At 47.8% G+C, this 19263-nt stretch overlaps 1 protein-coding gene across 3 annotated transcripts in view; it reads right to left on the bottom strand.

Moving 5' to 3' along the window:
• GNG2 (G protein subunit gamma 2) overlaps positions 1-19263 on the bottom strand; it is a 109466-nt gene that overhangs the window by 20770 nt on the left and 69433 nt on the right. The window contains exon 2 of one of the 3 annotated variants that reach the window (XM_075926192.2): positions 19002-19065. The exons of 1 other annotated variant lie outside the window; for it this stretch is intronic. The gene's annotated coding sequence lies outside the window, so the exon portion shown is untranslated. Of the gene's footprint in view, positions 1-1022; positions 1093-19001; positions 19066-19263 lie in introns of those variants that run through there. One more of the 3 variants, XM_075926195.2, reaches the window with a different exon arrangement.

Below are 19263 nucleotides of genomic sequence, written 5' to 3'. Positions count from 1 at the left end.
CTTCTGCAAACCAGTTGACAACAGCCAGTTAACTCTAACAACATTCACTTTAAGAAATAACATTTCTTTTAGAGCTCCCTTTTCAACACTCATTGTGAAACAGACACACACACATTTTAGGTCCTCTGTTTCTTGTGCACAAGCCTGAAGAAAGCGTAAGAGCCAAAGATTCAGGCTACAAACTTCATTGACACAGATAAATACACAAGCATCAATACACACACCTCCTGCACAAGGATGTAGGCATACGCTTGCCTGCACAGACATTTCTTTATACACTTTTCTTAGGGGCTGCCAGCTGGGTGAGGATGGAGTGTGACAGAGGCCAAGGACACAAGCAGGATGGGGGTGAAAGGGAGCAGTGAAGGAGAAAGGAGTGTGGGAGTATGTGAGGTGATGGGGAGGCAGAAAGCTACAGGCGCATGAGGATGTGGGGGGGGGGACATGGGGTGTTTAGGACATAATGGGAGTGCAGCAATGTATGGCGGTGAATGGGGTGCAAGGGACGTGGGATGGTGGCGCTGGCAAGTGGAGAGGATGGGTGGAGGAGAGCTGCAAAGGGTACAAAAGGATGGGGAGGTGTGGGGGGCTGGTCAGGATGGGATAGGGGGAGGGTTCCAGAAAGAGGTTTGAGAAAGGGAGTGGGATTCAGGTGTCCAGCTTTGGAGTGGACCATCCGCCCTCCCTGACCCGGCCGTTGAAGGCCTGCTTCATGGCACCTAGTCTTGGGTCACAGGAGTTCCTTGAGAAAGACTCTCTCCCCATTTCTGAGACAGGATGTACAATACTCTCCGAGCCATGAACAACTCAACACTCACCCCTCCCCCCGCCCCGCAGTACCATATAAGGAGGGGAAAGGAGACTTGGAACTTGGCATGTAAATAGTCCTCATGGAGAAGCAAGCCCACCGGCAGATGTCATGGAAGGTGGGCAGGTTTGTTGAATCAGGAAAGTAAAACAAGCAGCAAAGCGCCCCGGCCGGCACCATCTACAGGCGGGGGACAGAATTAGAGGGAAATTACCTTCCTCCAGAGTCTCTCCTACTCACAGGGTGCGCCGTTCCCAAGTCAATCCCCACCAGAAATGCACCTTCCCCCTACCAGGCCAGCCTCCTCCCTTATATCTCGGGTCCCTCTGATTATTAACTGCAGCTGGAGGACCCTCCGTCCAGGGCTGATGCTTCTGGCAGGTGTTCCTGATTTAACTCCTTGTCTCCAGGCCAGCTCATTAACCCCCTGGCGCCCTGACCCCAGCACTTTTGGGGCTGCTCCTGGGAGTGGAGCCCCGCAGGTGCAGAAGTGCATGCCAGTGAAGGGAAAGCGCCTTTGTGATTGCGGGATTGGGGGCTGCGGTTGCCAAGTCAATCAGAAAAAAAAAATATGAAGGGTCCAGGTGAGTCCAGTTTTCCACAGCAGTGCTCATTTAGCCATGGTGCATTTTTATTCCCCCTGCCAAAAAAGGCAGATGAGCATGTTTAGTAATTAAGTGTGGTGATTAAGCCTGCAGGATCTGTGATGGTGCTGTGGGAGGAGCCTGATTTTCAATGTTTTGACTGGTTTCCTGAAGGCCGTGGTTCTCAAAGCGTGGTCCGAGGACCGCCAGCGGTCTGCTCCAGCCCTGTGCCCCTCCCCCCCGTGAGACTGGCTTTCCGCTCTGTGTGTGAGCAAGCCTTGTGGGTCAGATTTGACGGGGGGGGCAGGAAGCGGCTCCATACACTGCTGCTCCCTTTCCTCCAGATAGCACAGGAAACCACAGAGCTGGAGGCTTTCCCCGCTGCTCCCATTGTCCAGGATCATGACCAATAGGAGCAGTGGTGGGCGGTGCCTGGGAGCAGCAGGAGGCACAGAAGCAGGTAAGCACCCCACCAAGACCCTTCACTCTCAGCCTCCTCCGGCCCCCTCCTTCCCGCCCAGACACCCCCACCCCACTCCTGCTCCCTTTCTGTCACCATGGGCGGCTGGCCGGTGGTCTGTGGAAAGGTGTATGGGGGGCAGAGTGAGCCACGCGCTAAAAAGTTTGACAGCCATAATGTTCTAGGCAGGGCCAAACCCTGCTGGCCCTACTCCCTAGATAGCCCGATTGGCTCTAGAGAGGTTACCCATGCGAAGGTTAGTGGGGTTTGCTGCAGAAGAAGGTTGGATGTGGCCCCCGGCTTGCCTGGATCTGGCCCCTGAGCCTCAGGGCTCCTCCACCAGGATTGGGGGGGGCCTGTGCTAGCACTCCAACCTCCTGCAGGCCCCTGTGGGGCTGGAACCCCCAGGCTCTGATGTGCGAGGGGAATGGGGGGAGGGTCTTTCTCCTCCTCAGTTGGGGGCCACGTCAGTGAGGGTGGGGTTGGTTTGGTTTTGCTTCTCCCTTGTGTGCGACCCCCAACTGATTTTTCTGTGGGGCAGCAGCTCCCGACCCCAAAAAAGTTCCCCACCCCGATCTAAAGTTCTCATCTCTGCTTCCATCTTTCCACCCTTAACCTTGGATTTAAAATGCAGACAGATGCCAGCTGGCTCCATGCTGCACAGAGAATGGGATCAGGCGAATAGGAGTAGGAGATACCCAGAACTACAACTGGTGTAAGGGACTGTGACCTCACAAAGAGAAACGGCTGAAAGTAGACTTGACATGATGCATTTCATTTTGATCTTCCTGGCTGAAAATCCCACAGACATCAAGTTTTTCCCAAGGAAAACTTCAATTTCAACAACCCCCCCCATGGGAAAATGTTTAGTGTGAAATTTTTCTGCCAGCTCCAGTTGTAAATTGCAGGATTGGGGCGTCACATAGGACACTAACATGAACATTTACCTTCTCCTATTGATATTTGATATTGCCAGATGGAAATTATTCAAGAACAGAATGGATGAATTTATATAGCGCTACTGTATATCTGAGAGAGAGAGAGAGAGAGAGAGAGAGAGAGAGAGAGAGAGAGAGAGAGAGAGAGTGTGTGTGTGTGTGTATGTGTGTGTGTGTTTGTTTGTTCAAGAACTCCTCCTAAATGGTAAGAACTAGGACCACCACATTCAGCATGCAGCTTTTTGATAACAAAGTTTCACAAGGTTTGGTTGTGCCAGGAAAACGGGACATGCCTGGAATGGGATTGTTTCTCAGAAAACCAACCATCAACAGTCAGGTTAAAGGGGCTGGCGGAGGACACACTCTTTCCCTCCCCAACCCAGAGCCTCCGACCCCCAGGTGCACTTCTGTGGTGGTGGAGGAGGAGGAGGTTTGAAGCTCCTACCTTCGATTCATATGGGATCATTGCTGGCTGTTCCCCTTCAGCAGGAAGCAAGGGGGAAGTGCTGCATTCCTCACTCTGTCTGGGCAGTGCAGGAGGCTTGGACCTGCCCTGGCTGGGGAACATGCACCCTGCCCCTGGCAGTGCCCCCTGGAGCTGCAGCGGCCATAGAGAGGTGCTTCTCACCTGACCCCACACTGCTGTGGTGAGAGAGGGCTAGAACAGTCCTCTTTCCGGTGGAGCCTGCATACTGAATCCCTCATCTCCACCCCACAGCAATGATTTCCATGAAGCACGGACACTTTCATGAAGTGAGGCCATTACTGATGCACCTGAGAAAATTAAAAACGTAGCAGTTGGTAGAAATGTATTTCTGCACCGAGGCTACGACTCCGAGACTGGGACAGAAACAGAGAACTGCAAATAAGTTACACGAAAGAGCGTCCTGCTGCCAGGAGTGAAACTAATCTGAATTAAAAGTGAACACGAAAAACCTACTGTCTACATTCACAAGATCACCCCGAACTAGCAGGGCCCCTCATTCCTCCACAAGGAATTTACAAATGTTGCAGTAAGCGATGCTTTCATTCACTTGTTTCTTATCATGCATGAGCGTGGGAAAGCCGGGTGTTATAATGCAAAATCCGTCTGTGGTTTTATCCTCAAAGGTTCCTTCATGCTTAGACAGAGATTTACAGTTTGAAACAATCCTTGGCTATGGAAGATTCTGAAGAGAGCTGAAATGATGTGGCTTTTACCCTCAGAAGGTCCACAGTCTTCATGAGCTATGTATCAGGGGCTTTTTCTGCTGGGAAGGTGCTACCCAAAGTAGCAAGTAAGCTATAAACTAATTACTTGTAATATTGTCATTTTGGCCACTAGATGTTTCTTATGTTGCATGGGGATTCAGACATGGCATAGTCCATGGTAAACCCAGGAGACACAACTGGAGCCCAAGGTCTGAGGAAGCTCCTGTCTATGGCTGTAATTTGCAGTTGCTTTGCTCAATACATCTTGTTGAGGATGGAGTAGGATTCCATATATCTTGCCAAGAGGACATTAAGGTGGTGCAGCAGCTAAGGGAGATAGTGCAGCGCCGAACGTGAGTGCCAATTACTTCCCAGCATAGAGCTCCACCAAACACAGCACACTTACTACAGCTGTGCACAGGGTCTGGGTATTTGTCCTCAGTAATTCATCTTCACAGCAAACTTTTGAGATAAGTTTAAGTGCTAACCATATACCATCCAGCATGTTTAAATACCCATCTTTTCAGCTACAATTTGAAATGTACACTTACGTTTCATACCACTGGGCTTTGATTTAAATCGCTATTTTGAACATACCAATTACGTTTTTGCAAAGATTTAAATTCTCATCAATTCAATTTGAATTTGGAGCTTTTATGAATGTAAGTTTGTACATAATTTTTAAACTTACATTCAGAACCAACCAACCATACAAATATGCATGAGCACACACCTTCAGGAATCAGTGGACTCTCTTTGCTTAAGCTCAGATACAAAAGTGTGTGCAGTGAAATTAAAAAACAAAAGTACAGCTGAAGAAAAATACATTTTTACACAATGCATAGTTGCCCCGTGAAACTCATTATTGCTATATACTGAGAGCAACAGCTTGGTTAATTAAAACATGGTAGACTTTTATATGGCTACCAAGAGCATCTACAGTCACATTAGATAAAGGAAAAATGTATGGACTATAAACTCTCAGGTTCCAAAAAATATGTCAACCACTCATGAGCGTTTGGAAGAAACTTCTCTTATCAGATTATTTCATCATTATCCACTTAAGATTTTTGGCACCTTCTTCAAAAACATCTGGTGATGGCCATTTCAGAGACAGGATGTTGAACTAGCTAGACCATTGGTTAGATCCACAATTGTCCAAACACAGAGGCATATCCGTTACCATCAGAGGGGGGATCCGTTACCCATATAACATCCCTCTTTGTTGTTAGACAATAAACCCTATGTCTAATGAGATTCTCATAGCACAAATGGAGTGATTATGAAGGATAGCATTTTCCATTGGTTAACTGGGACCAATTTAATCAGAGACCAAGGGAAGTGGAGAGAAAACCCAAGACCAATACTTTATCTGAATCTTAATACAATATACTAAGAAGCAATTTAATTTTACAGTCGTTCCTGAATCACAATGTAGAATCAACTTTTTTGATGAAATATAAATTATAAAACTATATTGTTATAGAATAGTTATTACTCTATTTTAAAGAAAGGATTTTTTTCCTCTTTGCAGGGAAAAGAAACCTTGTAGTGAAATTCACAACGGAATACAGCCAAACCCATAGACCTGCAGCTTAATGATGCATACATGTTTTGGATATTGGGGTTCTTTGCCTTGGAGACTGCAGGTTAATGAGTTTGGATACTGTTTATTTCCATGATAATGATGTTTATAAAGTAGAGTATATAGGTACTATCTCCTTAGGGTATTACACTGTAATTACAACTGTGTATTTCTCAGGATTGTTTTGTTCCTTCTCCCACATGCACAAGGATTGTGGATTATTTATGGCATTTTGTAATAGGCTGGATTCAGCTGATGAACAAAAACACAAAGAAACTCAGACACTTCTCCAGGCCCTAAAACTTTCCAGCTAGGTTAGCCTAGCCAGTGCCTAGATGTAGAAGAGCTAACCAACTCATCTGAATTTTCCAACGTTTAAAAAATAAATATGAGCGCTTTGTATACTTGAGCAACAGTTTCCTCTTCAATGCTTTTTTGGCTTCAGAACTACGGACTGGCCCCTTGTGTTCAGAAGAAAAATACTTGCATTTGCATGGTTTCCCCCCTCCCCGAACCATGGTAGCTGGCAATGCTAAGCCAGGCCTTATGGATTTGAATCCCACATTTCTGAATGTATTTCATGCCACACTTTAGAGTTACAAAACACAGGATACTTAAAATGGTGCTCTCTACCAACATCTGTCATGTCATTCATTATCCTAGGGTAATACCGCTATTTGGCCATTTACACTTGTGGCCTTCACATTTAAAAATGACATTAGCATGTCGTCATTGCTCTCGAAGGCCAGTATCCTGTAAATGAACCAAATGGAGGAGTCACTGGGCCTTTGCCTAGATTAAGGGCATGAAATAAACAGATCCCATTGCAGGATCATGACCCAGTGCTCCAATTCATCAAGGTATTAAAGCCCATAACTTCAGCAGCACTACTCGCATAGAATTACACACGTACTTACACTTAGACTCTGATTCAGCAAGTGCTGAGAAATTGGATAGCCTTTTACCTAGGGGTCATGAGAATTCGTGTAGCTCTCAAAAGGAGCATTAAACACTTGACTTACTCCGTTTATCAGTCTTTCCTCTTTGAACATTCAGCAGATCTAGCTGAAAGTGCCCCCTTCCTCATACGACCTTTGTTCTCCGTTCATTTTTGGACTACAGCAGAAAACCTATTTTCCCACAATTACTGGGACCGGTGTGTTTCCGTCTTTGTTTTGTATCACATTGCACTGACAGCCAGCATGTTCCCACAGGTGAATGGTGTTTGTAGCCTAATGTGTCTTTTCTTAACCGTTAATCCGTGCTCCATTACGTCACGGTCACGCTGCTTCTTCCCAGGCCCGCAGTAGTTATTTCATTTGTGCTAAATTTGGAAAATGCCTTTTTCTAGAGTGGCCCACGATGGCACCCACTAATGGGCACATGCGGCCGGCGCAGAATTGAAAGTCTAATTTCATTTTGATCCCAAACCACCAGAGACTTTTTAAAATCAGCAGTAGATTAATTTACAAAGTTGCCGGCTACTCCCTATCCAATACAAGTCTGTAGGGGGTGAAGAGTCACTCTGCTACGCTAATAAGAACAGTATCTTACCCACAGCCTCTCCGTTAGAAGAACACAGAGATGGCAAGGGGGAAGTGTAAATAGGTCATGAAGTCAATGGAGCTAGGCTGATTCACATCAGTGGAGGATCAGGCCCATATGAGTCTACCAAGGCTGCAATCCACTTTCACCAACTCCCCCACCTCCAAGGGTGGAGTTCGACACCCCACAGCCTACGCTAGGCAGAGACCCACGGAATACAGGCGGAAGGCAGCTTCCCCTCCCCCCCAGTCACACCCAGTACTCCCTCCAGTCCGCCTGTAGCAACGGGGACATGGCTAGCAGCGCCATTAAACCTGCCTCCTGCTCTGTCCCCTCCCATCCATCACTCCACCAGTCTCAGACCTGCCACAAGGCAACTTCATGGTGATTTTACAGAGCAAACCCTGCTGTGCCAAGAGGAGACTGTGCCACACACAGCCTCTAATTCCTTTGAGTCCTGCCCCTTTTACCTGGCCCTGTAGAGCAGATGTGCCCCAGACGAGGGAAGGGAAAGGCAGCGACCAGAGGAAATGCGATCACACAACTCCTTTCTCCACACGCTTTGTTAATGAGTGGGATAACATCGATCCATGGAACTTTAAAGTGTCTAGGGACCAGTGGGGTTCAGACCGCATCATTGTCGGGGTATAGTAGCCCTGTAAGGACATGTCATTTGGTCTCGCCCACCAAGGGATAGTCACCCCACAATGCCCTTTGCGCTCCCTACTCAGCCATGGTCTACACTAGGGCTTTATTTCGAAATAACCCCCCCTCAGGTCGAATTTATCAACAGAGCCTCCACGTGACCAAGCTCGTGATTTCGAAATCACGGGCCACGGAATTCGAAATCTGGACTCCTGCTTTTCAGCAGGAGTAATGCTCATTCCGAAATAGCGGTAGTGGGGACGCGCTGGTGCTGCTCTCTCGAAATAGCTCCTTCCCAGAGTAATTTGAACAAATTACTCCCCAGTGTTTCCTGGGGCTCTACGTCCGAGGCAGCACGTCCACATTAACGGAGCCTGCCTCGGACTCATTTTGAGGCTTCCCCCTAGTGTAGACACTGTAGAATTCCAGGGTCCAGCCCCCATCTTCTCAGGACTGGCTCAGCTTACCCAGAAGCCCCCTCACCTGTTGTGATCAGGTCAAGAATGGAAGGACAGTTCAATGGCTAGGACACTGGCAGAGTACAATTTCCTGCTCCTGTGATTCTGGCAAGGAGATGGGGGAGGGATAGCTCAGTGGTTTTAGCATTGGCCTGTTAAACCCAGAGTTGTGAGTGCAATCCTTGTGGAGGCCATTTAAGGATTTGGGGCAAAAATTCATCAGGTATGGTACTTGGTTGTGCTGTGAAGGCAGGGGGCTGGACTTGATGACTTTTCAAGGTCCCTTCCAGCTCTAGGAGATAGACAATCTCTATGGGTATGTCTACACTACCCCGCTAGTTCGAACTAGCGGGGTAATGTAGGCATACCGCAATTGCAAATGAAGCCCGGGATTTGAATTTCCCGGGCTTCATTTGCATAAGCCGGGCGCCGCCATTTTTAAATCGCGGCTACACGGGGCACGAACTAGGTAGTTCCTCATTCCACGAGGAGTAACGGTAGTTCGAACTACCTAGTTCGTGCCGCGTGTAGCCGCGCGGCACGGGGTTCGAACCAGCCGGGATTTAAAAATGGCGGCGCCCGGCTTATGCAAATGAAGCCCGGGAAATTCAAATCCCGGGCTTCATTTGCAATTGCGGTATGCCTACATTACCCTCCTATTTCAAAATAGGAGGGTAGTGTAGACATACCCTATTATATTAGGGGCAGACAGACTTCAATGGGAGCAAGTAGCCTAGAAGCTTCTAAAAATCCCGCTAGATCCCTATCTGCATCTTTCAGCGCCTAAATACCTTGACAAATCTGGCCCCCAGACTTTTCTACACATGCGAGTTTTCTATACATGGTAGGGGCTTGCAGCAGCATAGCTTATTCCTGCTAGGAGAGGTCCTCCACCCTCACGGTGATACAGGGTAGAGCCATTTCAGTAAACAGAAGAAAATTCACCCTCCTCGCTGGAATAGTGACATGGCAATACCGTGAGGATAGGCCAGGCCCTGGTCTTTGTGGCTCCCCCTCACTAAACTGGGGATAGTGAAGTCTGTCTGCCTTGCAGGGCGGTCTGAAGGCTACAATCATTGTAAGATTGTGAGCTACCTCAACAGCTATCCTAGGACAGCCCTGTTCCACGGAAATAATGGCGTTGCTCAGAGAGATTTCTTAGACACTGCCCCCACACCCCAAGGGATCAAGTGTGACCACAAAACACAGCTACCTCAAGCCAAGCAGCAAATCACAGTTTCCAAGCCCTCCCAGGAGCCCATGATCGATACGGTACAAAGTCCTGTCCCTGCCACCTATAGGCAAGAGAGATAAAGATACCAGGCCAGGTACCCAGCCAGATTTTATGGGGACCATGGTAACCATGGTGACAGGTGTAGTGTTAGAACAGCGCCAGACAGATCTGATAGGAAGCTATAATTAACTAACTAGTTTTTTCTCCACCTACACAGTTTCCCCCCCACTATTATCTCCCTCAGCTGTGGGAATCCCTCATGCTAAGCTCAATGACAGCTGATTGGTTTTACCCCCCCACCTTCCCCAATAATATTGTTGCGTCTGAAAAGGGTTCCCTCTAAAATAAGAAGCTCATAGTTTGAAAACAATTTTGATTGTTTACAAGTGACCCCCTCCCTACTCCAAAAAAAATCTACACTGACCAAAAAATAAAAAACAAAGCAAGGAGCCAAATCGCCAGCAGAAGGAATTCAGCACTGCTGAGGATCCGGCCTTAGGTATGAAAGATTTGATGACATCCAAGTTACACATCATTCTTTTCTTAACAAAGGAAAATAAAACGAAACAAGTTAAAATTGTGCCTAGGGGTTTCCTTAACTAGAACAAAGGTTTTGATTCATAAATTGCGGTTCTCGTTCACAGACGCGGGTGTAGGCTGGTTTCTTTGTAATGAATATTTCTGTGGGATGGATGAGGCGGTGTTTCAGTTTTGAAAAGCAGTTCACAAATCGAGGCGAGCCAGCAAAAGAGTGGCAATCAGAGGGTTTCCATAGAAATGGGTTCATTATCATGCTAGGATCTGATGTCTTCTGACAGCTGGGTGGAAGGTCGGCTAGACTGCAAATTCAGCTGCTCCCGGGAAAAGTCTGTCTGCTCATATATTGGTCTTTAAGAACAATACTGTTGATTTGTTGCTGAGCCTTGTTCCTGGACAGGTCTCCCTCTTGAGCTGGGTTTATGGCATGAAGAGGGAAGGTTGAAAAGAAAATCCGTAGGTTTAGACTCTGGCGAACAACTGCTTGAAGCAGGGATCCGATGGGACCTTTTGGCCCCTGTGAATAAGGGTGTGCAGCTCTTTCAGAGCAATCCAGGATCTGGCACAGCTTGGTAAGCGCTCCCAGGTTCTCAGCGAATGACACCGCAAAGGCAAGTGATCAAAGCCAGTCTAGTTGGATTGTTTTTAAACTGTTAAATAAGCATTTTGGGATTCACCCTATGGGGAGGTTTAATCTGCCTGTTCAAAAACTCCTCCGAAACGGTAAGAGCTAAGACCACCAAACTCGGTGGGCAGCTTCCTCTTATCATAACTGAAAGCAAGGTCAGGGTTTGGTTGCGCCAGGACAATGGGATGTGCCTCGAATGGGATTGCCTCTCAGAAAAGCAAAGAAAAGAGAGAATCACCAGGCAGGTGAAAAATGCCCCATCCCCAAACCAACCCCCCACTCCCAGGCACCCTTTAAGAAGGGCAGTTGGGGCTGATGTTCCCTCCTCTGGATTCGTACGGGGACATTGCTGGTTGTTCCCCTTCATCAGGGAGTGAGGGGTTGTGTAGACAAGGCCTCGGACAGCTGGGTTAACTTCAGCAATGCTGATGCATTCATGCAGCCCAGGGTACCCAAGGAGAAACGCATCTCTAAGGCAAGCAGAGGACGCGCCTATCTCCATTCCAAGGTAGGGATGTGCTGTGAGAATCAGGCAGGTGCAGCAGCTCTCCTTTTACACTGGGGCCACGAGGGAGGGCCACTGGCAGAGAAATGCCTTCACGGGGACAGCACTGGAAGTTTCTTCCACCCTGGCAATGCCCTTTTTTGCATCCACGATTCCCACTTATGCCGGACAGATGCCCATGTCCTCGGACGATGTTCCTGTTTGCAAGACTTCCACGTGTACTGCCTGAGTTAGCATGTCTCTGTTGGTGCACAAAAAATTGCACCCCCCTTGACTGAGATAAAGCAACACAATCGCTGTAGCGCCTCCACGGTTACCTGGGATAGCTTATTCCCCTTCCCGTATATGCCACCTTCACACTGGTATGGCTGGATGCATACTTGAGATCAGACGGGTATAGCTAGTTTGATACAAAAAATAATCACACCCCGCCAGTCCTCTTGGTACAAAAATTGTGTGTTGATCATGTAGTGGGGCTGTTAGAAGATAGGAGTGGCAGACAGAGTTTCGAAGGGGTATTCTAGAAACGACAGGCAGCTGGGAGCGGAAATTACCAATGATAATTTGATACTTTTTCCCAGTAGGGATATAAAATCCCAGTTAATCAGTTAACCGGTTAGCTAATTAAACGGGATCCTGCTCCCTCCACCCAGGTGCTGGGCTGCTGCTGCCGGCAGTCCAGTTCGGAGGGAGGACGGCCAGCACATAAGAGACTAATGCTGGCATTTTTAAGAGTCTAAAGCAGTGAAGCCCCCAAATCCCATTAAAAGTTAATAGAACTGGGCATGAATATTCTCTACACTGAGATGAAAACAGCCAAGGCTGGCTTAGATCAGCTGTCTTGGACTTGCGGGGTTCGGGCTGCAGGTTTTATATTGCAGTGTAGACAGATCTCTGATGCCCAAGCATTCCCCCCTCCCAACCCAATTTTTATCCATTTAAATTTTCACAGTTGCACACAATTATGGGTTTTAAGCTTTTAATTTTTTTTCCTGCTGATTTACATTTTCATGGTTGTGGAAAATTATGGGAGGAGGGTCACACAGTAATGATTTAATGGCAGTAGATGGTGAGATTAAAGCGCCGTAACAGTTAACACATGAAATTGTCAACAACTTCACGTGTCCACACGTTCAAAGTAAACATCCTTAAATCAAGCTCTATTAAGTTCTCGAGCTGCATTTCTGTTATGCTGCCTTGCTGCACCTTTTGATTATTATTGATGGAAGTATTTTTTGTGCTGGTTTGGATGGGTACAGTGAAATTGACATTTACGGTAGTCTACCAATAATAATCTAATCCTTCCAAGCCTAGTCACATGTAGGCGCCCAGTGTTGGAACAAACTACCAATGAAATAGTTATTTTTATTTTAAGGATGTTTTCCCTGAAGAGTTGGCAAGCAACAAAGATTTCAGCAAACAGTAACAACATCCTTCCTGTAATCACATGGCCAAAGGCACAGAAATGGCAATGGTATTAAAATCATCAAGGTAACGCTGTGGTTTTATTATTTATACTCAAGGAGCACCAATCAGGACTCCACTTTGCAAGGCTTTGATCAAAAGACAATCCCAGACCTAAATTCACTGAGCTGCAATATCTACAAGTCTATAGAATACTCCTCTATCTTTCCACCTCTGAATGGGTCTTCCTGAGCAGAAGATACCTGATTTTAGGAGGTTTTTAATCTAGCAGGCAAAGGCAGAACAAGATCTAATGGTTAGAAGTTGAAGTTAGAAAATTTCTAACGAGAATTAAAGAAATGGGGTTTAAAACAGTGAAGATCAGTAATGTTGGGGGCAAAGTAAAAGGTTCATTTGGAGTCTTTAAAAAACATCCAGATGGGGTAAATATGTTTCAAGGTATAGATATGCTCCAATTTATTTGCCTTCCCATTGTCCCTTTATGTCATGGGGAGGAATAAATAATTACCTCCCCTACAATGATGGCTGGATGAAATTCTATAACTAGGGTTATGCAGAGGTCAGACTAGAGGATCAGTGTTGTCCCTTTTGGCTGAAAAAATCTATGAAGCTATATGGTGCTGAGAGGCAGAGTGGAAAAATTCCGAGGAAATTTAGGAGTGTTGAAAGCTCTCTCAAGGCAGAATATAAGGAACACGGCTGCAGGGAGAGACCCGTTGCAGTATGAAACAAACAGATGAGCAAAAATGGGGAGTTCGTTAAACATCTGATGAATTGGTTTTTACCCACGAAAGCTGATGCCCAAATAAATCTGTTCGTCTTTAGGGTGCGGCAGGATTCCTCGTTGTTTTTGCAGATGCAAACTAACACGGTGACCCCACTGGAACAGATCAGGTCCGAGGAATCAAGTCGACAAAGACAATCAAGCCAAGACAGAAAACGAGGCACACAGCTAGCACAAAACAACAACAATCATTCTCATGTAGTTATATGGTGCCATGGGACTAGCAGAAAGATGGCCTCAGAGGTAGAGGGCATCCATACTCCATGGTGCAAAAATGTGTCTAGCTACCTTAGTTGCAGAGAAAACCTTGTGTGACCCGAATCCTTCCAAATGCAAACAGACCCATCATTTAATTTTTAAAATCTGATTTCTCAGTCTCAAGACTCTGGGGCAGGCATAACACGTTTTTTTAAAACACTTATGGTTGGCCATAGTCCCAGCTCAAGCTACACCAAAGACAAAAAAATAAATGGAGAAAACATACAGGGAATTGCAGCCTGTGAAAGTAAAAACCTTAGACTCAGAGGATACAGTTAGCTCTTGGAGATATACAGACCCACAGTGACTGAGGCATGGAAGTTAGTTACACTCAAACTGCCAAAATTAACAGAAGCGCCTAAGTGATTTAGGAGCCCCTGTATTCCATTTTAAAAACTGATTTAGGCCCTTACAAGTGCAAGGCCAAGTCTACTTTACAGCCAAAGGACAGCTTAAGGGACTCAATTCCAGCTACATTAAAAAACGTAGCTGGAGTTAACGTACCTCAAGCCAAGCTTTGGCGAGGTCCTCGCAATGGGAGGTCAACGGGAGAAACGCTCCCATCGACTTCTCTTACTCTTCACGAGGAGTAGGATTTCCAGCATCGACGGGGTCACTTGATTTAGTGAGCCTTTACTAGACCTGCTAAATGGAACGCCAGAAGATTAACGGCCACAGAGTCGATCTCCGTAGCCTAGATGTGGCCTAAGCCTCATTGACCATAAATGGGATTCACATGCCTTTGTCTACACATTAAACGGGCGAAACTTCGGTATGATGTGGCTAGTTTGCATACTCTTATTTCAGTTTAGCTCAAACGGAGCTAAGCTAAATAAATATAGATCAGGTTGATATCACTGTAAAGACGTGTGCACTGCAAGCTTCTTTCGGCTCAGCATGAACAATCCCCGAGCCCGGGTATAAATAGAAGCAGAGAGGGTGGGTGAGGCATGGTTTCTCCCACCCAAGCCGCACCTCCCCATCTACAGTGCTAAAAGTAGCAGCGTAGCATCTCTAGTCTCTCTGCTACCGGAGCCTTCCCTCTCCTTGGTAAAAAGACTCCACTTTCCCCACTGCATCCCCAGTTCAAGCCATTCACAGACCCGTGTAGCTGCGCACCGCAGGGAGGAGGCAGCGTGTGTAGCGATGTGGGCCCCACACGTCGCTGCCAGTGGCGTGTAATGTGGATGGAGATCAACGTGTCCATGTTGCCTTTTGCACCAGTTTCACTCCTTCCATTTTAACGTGCACCTTGGTGAAACCCGCGCAGAGTCACAACTAAACAAGTCCCTGGACCTCTTCGGTGCCTCCAGATTCACCGTGGGGCCACAAGAGGAGTGTAGCAGGAAAAGCCACTCATGAGATGGGGGATAAAAGGGTGATCCAAAAGCAGGGAGTGGAGAGGAGGCATGACTAAGGCACTTACCTAGGATTTGGGAGTGCAGAGTTCAATCCCTACCCACTCCCCAAACTTCCACTGCGACCTCAGGCAAGCCTCTTAGTCTCTCTGTGCCTCAGTTCCCCTGCTGCAGGTGTGCTACTCCGTGAGGATGGGAGATGCTCAGATACTATGGAAACGGGGCCATAAGTACGGCAGATAGACCTGGCCAGGCAAGCAAATACCTACAACGCCACCATCATTAGGCTCATGGAGATTTGAGTGGCTAGGAGAATCAACAGCGCAGCAGATGTGCCAATGCTGCTAGAATCCGTTTGCCTTCTCCGAGCGTAAGGTTATAAAAAAACACGCTCCTTAAGATGGACCCAGCAGAGACGTCAACCGTGATTACACTCGGATGGAGCGGGGCTGACACAGCTGCCTGCAGTCTGACTCTCAATGACGTGCAACCTCGCAGATTAGAGGGGTGCCTGCAGACAAGGCCAGCGCAACCTCCAGCCACAACGGACACACAACACCTGGGGGGGTTTGTACTAAGTCTGGAGTCAAGGGTTCAGTCTTCACAGGCAAGCTGCCATCAGCACCCTGAGGCCAGAATTCTCCAGCTGTTTAGGCGAGTTCTAGAACCCTCCAGAGTCCATGCTGCTTTCTAAATGACCCTTTTACGCAATATATATGGGGGGTGGGAAGGTGTTGCACAGAGAAAAACAAATATTAGCAATGGTAAAGGACACCCTCCCTTTCCCTAGCTCTCACATTAAAGACTAAACCGGGTGGGAAGATCACACATGCGGAGTAGCTAAGGTGTCATTTTATTTGCTCTCCTCATCTATAGGCATCGGATGCAGCAAAGGACTGAAGCACAATTTTTCTAAACATGCTGGATTTTAGGGAACCTCAGCTCCACAAGCCTGGCTTCGCGGGGTAGCGCCAGTCATGCTCCACTCGTGCCCCGTCTCTGACGCGGTCTGTACAGAGCAGAATCAGCTGCTCTGCCTACGGTGGGGAGCCGCCGATCATTGGAGCTACGCATCGGCGGAGATACTGAGGTGCCCGAGTTGCAGAGGACTTATCCTTGCTGAGACACGTGTGATGCTCTCAGTGCTAAACACGCATGGGGCAGGCTAGACACCTCCCCCAAAGTGGTGTCAACCCAAACACCCCATTTGTGAAAGGATCTGGCCTAAGCCAAAGCGGATTCTAGTCTCCGTTTGGTTTGGATGGGATGGTCAGAGAATTAAAATAACCAGAATTTCTTCATCTCACTCTCCCTTCGTGCCTCTGTCCTCTGGTTACCACTCTGCAGGCAAAGGAAGCCTCCTTCTACAACAAGGCTACTCAACTTTGGAAGCCCCAGGGGCCACAATGATACTCACAGCACATGGCGAGGGCCACAACTTAAGTGTGGTTGTATATACGTGCAAAAATATATATGCAAATAGCTTCTTTCACACTGACGGGCATGAATACAAAGTTTAAGCTTTAAGTTGCGGCGCCGGACCCAAATGTGGCCAGTGCGAGCCAGTCAGCCCCTCTCAGGCTCTGCCCACAAAGCTAAGCAGCCAGCACTTCCCACAATGCCCTGGTGCTCCCAGCACCTCCTCCCTGGGGGCTGGAAATGCCGACACCCTGTACCCGTCTGTTCCAGTCAGCCCATTTGCTTGCGTCTTTCAGTGCTCAGCCCGTCTGAGAGACACCTCGTCGTTGTGAAGCGTGCTCCCAGGGGAGGCCATGTTCAAAGGATCCCACCTGTGGGCCATGTGTTGAGCCCCGTGTAAACCTAAACTGCACCTCAGGCCACAAACAAACAGGCCACGGGCGGTCCGCGGGCCGCCTGTTGAGTAGCCCTGCTCTACAATATCCCATGAACCACAAGGTCTTTGTGACAATTTCCCAGCAACAGTTAACGAGGTGCTAAGCAAACCCATTAGGCACAAAAGCTAACCTACTTCCAAAGCTGTCAGACCTGGGGGCAAGGTGCCCAAAAGCCTAAATACCTACCCACCATGCAACAAACAGGGGAACAGCCCACCATTCTGTCACCAAAAATTAAACACATCCCATGGGGGGTAGGGGGCGGGGGAATCTCACATTGCGTCCTGTTGCACTATTCCTAAATTTACTGCCCCCTTCCTTGTGTGTGCGCACCAGCGGCAACAGGTGAAGTTGAAGGACCTGGATTTCTGTGCTGCAGCACATCAGTTACGCAAGTCAATACTTTACTACATGCTCCTGTGAATTGTTCCACGGAGGACACCAGTGATTTAGGAGAGGAAACGAAGTCTCCACAATCCCTTTCTTAATGAAAGCAACACGAGGGATTGGTTTACACGTAACCAAATGTTAATCCTTAGCCAGAGGCAAACCAGTAACTGAAGTGCTGAAACAAACACTTAATTCTGCATGGAACAAAGGGTAGAAAGAATTAAGCCTCGCCCCCAGCTCCCATGTTTAAATAAAAGTGGTGCGTACTTCTGAAAGTCAGCTTGTTGCAAAACAAAAGGAAAAAGCAAGCATGAGTCTCCTGTTCATGTTATCTGCTTGCCATAAGCTTTCCGTTGTGACTCCGTGCTCTTGAAGCAGTTACTGTGTGTGCGCTACAGTGCAGTAGAGCAGTGATTATCTCAAGAGAACACTTCCTGAGTAAGACGGTATCTAGCTCTCTGGTGGCCGAAAACTCCCGTTAAGGGATATCTGCAGGGCTTACTGGGCTAAGATTAAACTCTCCTCTGAGTTTGGGGTTCGCTGGTAAGTACAGGTTGGACCTCCCAAAACTGGGACATCCTCATCCAGCAACATCTGCGGTCTGGCAGGACCATGGGTGTTCCCACACCAGGGCGTCGTGGCTGGGAGACCCAGTGGCAAGAAGGCTGGAGGCTCGGAGCCTGGAGGGGCTGGGACCGGCGCCAGAGCCCTGGTAGCACAGCAGGGGCCTTGGCAGCCCCAGTAGCGGGGCCGGAGATGTGGTAGCCCCGATAGCGGGGTTAGGGCCAGGTAGTCCAGGCTGCCAGGGCCACAGGAGCATGACAGCCCAGCAGGGAGGGGTTGGGGCCAGCAGGAGACCTCCTCTGGTCCAGCAAATTCTCTTGTTCGGGACCGGCCAGGTCCCGAGGGGGCCGGACCAGAGAGGTCCAACCAGTACTTCCATTCCTCCAGCTCCTTTCTCTTGTGAAATAAACAAGAGTTCTGATTTTAGGTCATGCAGCTAAAACCCTCCTTTCCTAAGCTATTATTCCATTGGTGGGTCCTGCCACAGAGCAGGCAGCCGCACTGCATGGTGAGGATATTACAAAGAAAATGCCGTGCACAAGGTCTGGTGTGTACGGTGTCTGATTAAAAAAACAACCACCACCAATCCATTTTCGATATCCAGCCATTTTAAAAAGTGAAAGCCCATTAAAGTGGTTAGCGATGATTGGAATGCTTGTGCAAACAACCTTAAGAATACTCAAAGTATGGGAATGTACGTGGTGTGTTCAGCACTTCGCACAAAATCACCTGACTGGGGACGCTACGCTCCGCCCCCATACCAGCCCACAACGCTGGTGGAAGGATCTCCAGATTTTCCAAACGCAAAATCAGGCCCTGAAATCAACACCGGGCTTTGGAACTTTCCTGTTACCCTTACAATCCCCGCACAGCACGTCCGCTGACGTAGAACTCTGCGTAACAGAGTGGATGTAACGTGATGAGCATGCAAATCTAGGCATGTGCCTACTTATGATGAAGTACAGGCGACCCCTGCACTTACGACCTAATTGTTTCCTGGAGAACCGTCTTAAGTCAAGCCAGTCGTAAGTCGAACCCTTATTTCCCATAGGCGCCATGTTATAAATGGCGGTTCCGTCCCTAGAAACCCATTTCATACCCTAAAAATACCAACATTGACTATGGAAATGGAGAAAAACTAAACTAAATAGTTCCAATAAAGCACAAAAATAACTAAAAAGTGAAGACCGATGTGGCGGAGATGCATGCAGTTCAAGTAGCAGCTGCAGACTGGCGAATATGACTGACCTTGTGCGTGTCCTGTTTTGGGATGATGCGTGGAGTCTGCGTCGTACGCTGTTGTGAATGCGACCTGCGGACATAAATTGGGGGATGTTAGAAGTTCTCTTGCATGAAAAAAAAAAGTCGTAAATGCAGGGGGTCGTAAGTTGGGCGGTTGTAAGTTGGGGGTCACCTGTAGTCATTTTCCTGGTCTCCCCGGCTCTATTTTCATATCCAAAAGGTATCCAGGCCAATATTAGTTTCAATGCTCTCCCTTCTTTTGCTACAT

Source organism: Pelodiscus sinensis, chromosome 5, assembly GCF_052426305.1.
Source record: "Pelodiscus sinensis isolate ZL-2025 chromosome 5, ASM5242630v1, whole genome shotgun sequence".
Classification (NCBI taxonomy): Eukaryota; Metazoa; Chordata; order Testudines; family Trionychidae; genus Pelodiscus; species Pelodiscus sinensis.
Note: the sequence above shows the minus strand (reverse complement) of the source record. Positions and strands in the feature narration are given on the sequence as shown.